Below are 5,163 nucleotides of genomic sequence, written 5' to 3' on the forward strand. Positions count from 1 at the left end.
TTCTCCTGCTATAACTTAATGGTGTGAAGGCAGAGTCACTAACTGTAGCCCTTTTCAGAATCCTGACTGGAAGAAATGATAACTACAAGAGGGGGGGGATGAGGAATCCTTCCATATGTTTCTATTCACACGAATCATTCCAGACATCCACGAATTGGAAATAATTGTGTAAATAAATTGCAGGTTTTCATTGCTTCAAAGTGGGAAGTAAGCCTTAAAACATAGTAGTGATAGCACTTTAGAATTTTAAAACCCAGTTATGATGCTTGAAGTACAGGGGAAAGGCAGAAGGACACAATGCAACAATACGGTCCCCTTGCCTGCTCCTAAGGAAGTCAGAAATGCTGTTTGCTGCTGGCTTCTTCACACAGTCTCCTGAGGGTTTTCAGACACAGAGCAAAGTCTATTGCTCCACCAAGAGCCATCTCCAGCCTCTGAGGAGTGGTCTGCCAATGACCCTGAGCTGGTTCTGGGCCTATCCCAATGACTCATCCCCATCAGCATCAAGTGTAAGGAGAGGGAATACTGCCCTGTTCTGTATGGTGACCACGAGCTTGTGTGAGGAGAAAGACCCAAGATGGAGGACAGCAGACAGGAAGTGGATGTGGTAGAGACCCAAGATGGAGGACGGCAGACAGGAAGTGGATGTGGTAGAAATACAAGTTGTGTGTGTGTGTGTGTGTGTGTGTGTGTGTGTGTGTGTGTGTGTGTATGTGCTCTGTATGAGGTAAGCTAACAACAAACGATCTTCTCATAATTTGAACTCATTTGGGAAATGGGGTAGCTCTGCCAGTAGACCACAGACTGCTGAGATATGGTGAAGTGTACATGAACAAAACCCATGTAATATCGGATAAAGCAGAGCACACTTCTGTGATGATGGATGACGTGTGCGAAGAAAAGATGTGAAGTTAGCAAAGAGAGGAAGGAAGGAGTGAGGAGAGTAGGAGGCCTCGCAGGGGTGCTTTGAGTAGCAACCTGACTGATGCTTTCCTGTCCCTCTTCCTCTCGGGGCACGCCAGGATAATGGATGCTTTCCTGTTTTTCTTCCTCTTCAGGCTTTCCTGGGAGGAGTTGGAACCCTCCAGGATATGGAGGCATAAGCAAGAAGCCAAGGGCCCCGAAAGGACCCTACAAAACAGTGTGTTTTGTAGTAAAGCTGGCAAAGGATGTGGCATGAGAGTAGGAAAGGACTGAAGGCCTGTGTCTCAGGCAGCGTCTGCCTCCTTTGCTATTTTATACCCCAAATGATCAAAGCCCCAGCATTGAGGGCTGTTTCTAATAGTACTCCCCTGACAGAGTACTAACTCTAGCCTTCCAGAATGTTCCTTGTCTTGACCTCGGACTTGTCTCCATCAGGGCTGTTACTCCTCAGAAGCAGCCTGGTAGAGCACCCTTTGTGTCCAGCCAGCTCTCTGGGAATACACGGGTGTCATGGCTTATTGCAAGGCCTTGAGTAATCACAGGTGTGTCTTATCTAGGCTTCTCGTGGCTCTTTCCTCCTTAGCACAACTCCCATATGATCTTTACAACACCAATTGTATTTCCTTTCATGAACAATAATTTTTAGTGGTAACCCTAGGGTTGGAAGTAGAGATTTTGTAAACTAATTATGGGATACTGTTTCACAAGTAGTATAGATACATGAAAATACGGTATTGCTCATTCCTCTTCCTTGTCCTTCGTTATATTTCTATCGTTTATTTCACACATCTCCACACACTTACCATGCAATTCACTGATACTAGCATGACTTTGTACAAATTCTTATTAGGTAAAGTAGCACTAGAGAATAATTTGATTTTTATATCTTTCTATTCAAATATTTTTTCTTTTTTAATGTAAATATGGCAAGCTTATCAGTTTTCTTTTCCTGCTGAACTTCTCTTAATATTTTTTACACAACCAAATTGTTGGAGACATGTTCCCCCTACTTTTGTTTGTTAGAGAGAACCTTTATTTCTCCTTTACTCTTTTTGTTTTGTTAGGACAAGTTAGCAAAATAAAATTATGGCTTGATTGACAACATTGTTTCACACAAATATCAAAGAGACCAAAAAAAGAATAACCAACAACTGCAGTGACAATGGAATAAAAAATCATTTTTATCTTTGGTTTTTTTTAACTATCTCCTACAAGTCAACTATATACTTTACACTACAGCTAAGTACATACACAAAACATTACTGGAATAAGGTTATTATTAATTAATTAATCAATTAATTAATTAATTTGCTGCCAATCCTGAGGTTGGAACTGAGGGCTTGAGTGCTGTCCCTGAACTTCTTTTTGCTCAAGGCTAGCTAGAAATCTACCACTTGAGCCATAGCTATATTTCTAGCTCTTTTGGTAGTTTATTGGAGTTAAGAATTTCATGGACTTTTCCTGCCCAGGCTGGCTTTGTACCCTAATCCTCAGATCTCAGCCTCCTGAATAGCAAGGGTTACAGGTATCAGGCATTGGTATCCAGCATTTTTACTTGTATTTATTTATTTCTTAAATAAGATTTGTTTTCTCCTTTGAGATGATAACAAACATGGTGATACCAGAAATAGTCAGAAGTAGGCAGAGTGCTCTGAAGACTGGTTTAGTCATCTGGGAGCATTAAAAATGTCTGACCTGTCACAATATGTACAAAAATATAAAATGTAAATTTAAAAAATACAAATTTTCCTTTTTAAGGTACTTTTAAGAAAAACACCAGGGCCTTGGAAGTTTTGGTATTTTCCTCCCCTGTTGCAAATTCTGGTTGTGGTTTTGGTGGGGGGGGGTGGAGGGCTTGGAGGTGTCACTGCGGTGGGAGGGGTAGGTCTCTCCACACCAAGGTGACCAGGTTTAGATTCTGAGAGGGGAAGTGGAGGGTGAAGAGGTCTCGGAGGAGGCCTTTTATTAGTTGGCTTTTCTTTTCTGCTGTCTAGTTATCCCATCAGTCTCCTACTTCTTGAAATCAACATCTGCATCCTCAGCATCTTCATTTGCCTATTTGCCTGTAGCTGCCTCAGCCTCCTCATCTTTATCTCCCTCCTCCTCCTCCTCCTCCTCCTCCTCCTCCTCCTCCTCCTCCTCCTCCTCCTCCTCCTCCTCCTCCTCCTCCTCCTCCTCCTCCTCCTCCTCCTTCCTCTTTTCCTTCTCTGCTTTTCCCTTCCTTATTATCAGTCTCCCCATTGTCCTCATTGGCATTCCCATTGGCACAGGCATCTTTTCCATTCTCTTCCTCCTCCACAGCTTCCCTTTTCTCCTTCAAGTCCTTGGTGATGGACTCAAAGCCGGTGTCCTCATCTGGGTCTGACACAGTGGGCTACCCTGGTGATAGCAGAGTCCAGGACTGGGAAGAAAGCTGCCAGAGTCCGTGTTGGATGGCAAGGTGGCTGAGGCAAGCTAGACTGAAGGACAATGCAAAGATGGCTCTTCAGAGCAGCTGGGAGGCTGTGGGGGGAGGTAGTTGCCTTTTACTTTTGACAGGTAACTTCAATGGAGGTAAAATTCAGTGCTGCAGTTTCCATTCAACAAAGTGCTATTTCAGTCCCTTGTCTTCTTACAGGTTTCGTTTCTGATGAGCAACCTGCTGTCATTTTCATCCTCATCCTCCATTGTGAAATACTTTCTCTTGCTTCTCTCAAGATTTGCTCTTTGTCTGTGATTTGGCGGTTAGAATAGGAGATGGTTCTTGTAGATTTCCTGGAAATGATCCTGTCTGGTGTCCTCTGAGCTTCCCGCACTGACCTTTGGTGCCCATCACTAATTTTGGAGTTTTCTCTACCATGACCTCTGCAAATGCTGTTCTTGTGTTTGTTCTTCCTTGTATTAATTCCAATGATGAGCAAGCTTTGCTTTTTTCAACCTGTGATTCAGTTCTTGGATATTCCCTGTGGGGGATTTTGTTTTTTAATCTTTGTATTTGGTTTGAGAGGTTTCTGTTGATGTACCCCAAATTCTTTTTTTTTTTTTTTTGCCAGTCCCGGAGCTTGAACTCAGGGCCTGGGCACTGTCCCTGAGCTTCTTTTGCTCAAGGCTAGCACTCTACCACTTGAGCCACAGCGCTACTTTTGGCTTGTTTTGTTTATGTGGTACTGTGGAATCGAACCCAGTGTTTCATGCATGCTAGGCAAGCACTCTACCACCATGCCACATCCCCAGCCCCAATCCACTGATTCTTTCACTGATTCTACACCCCCACCCCATTTTTGGTCAATGGTAGAGCTTGAACTCAGGGCCTGGGTGCTCCTGTGAGTGCTTTTGCTTGAGGCGAGCTCTCTATCACTTTGAGCCAAACCACCATTTCCAGTTTTCTGGAGTGGTTCATTGGAAATAGAGTAGTCTCATGGCTTTTCCTGCCCAGGCTAGCTTTGAACCTTGATCCTACTCAGCCTCCTGAGTAGCTAGGATTAAAGGTGTGAACCACCAACCCTGACAAAGTATTCCATTGACTTTATTCACTGTTCCCATAGGATGGTATAAATCTTATTTAATTCCTAATTTCCTGAATCCAGTCCCTGAAAACAATCTTGAGTTCAAATTCAAATCTTAGGAAACAATGTAGCAGGATACAACCAAGGATAAGAAGGTCATTCATGGTTTATTAGCAAGAAATACAAGAGGAAAATTGGAGCCCTCTGGAGACCAGAGTTATCCCATTCAGGGGTCAAGAAAGATAGGGACTAACATGCTAACTTCCATAATCTGACTGTTCCAAATTAAATTACTGATAAATCCATTGAAGACCTATTGCTGTTACAGTGCTCTCAGTCCCTAACATTTCCTTGGTTCTTTCCCAGGGTTTCCATCTTTTCCTGACACTGCCTACCTTTTCTTGGGTATTGTGTGCTTTTTCCACACAGAGCTTACCATATTGAACAAGGTATAAATACATGCTGTATTTCACAATTCTACAAGCCATGTCACTCTGGGCCAGGTTCTCATGGTTGCTTTGTCTCTTCACAGTCTGCTTGCCTTCAATCAAGTCCTTCAATATTACACTGACTGACACACACACACACACGCACACACACACACACACACAATGCAATAGGAAATGAGACAAACGGTGTTGCTAGAAGATTTTATATTAATCTGACCACAACTTGCACTGTGTTAAAGCCTTCTGTCTGAGCACTTGACGGAGATTTTAGTCACCTCGCTGCTGACTTTGGGCTCCTCGAAGCA

Source organism: Dipodomys merriami, unplaced genomic scaffold (genome assembly GCF_024711535.1).
Source record: "Dipodomys merriami isolate MVZ:Mamm:240054 unplaced genomic scaffold, mDipMer1.0.p SCAF_5, whole genome shotgun sequence".
In the NCBI taxonomy this organism is placed as follows: Eukaryota; Metazoa; Chordata; class Mammalia; order Rodentia; family Heteromyidae; genus Dipodomys; species Dipodomys merriami.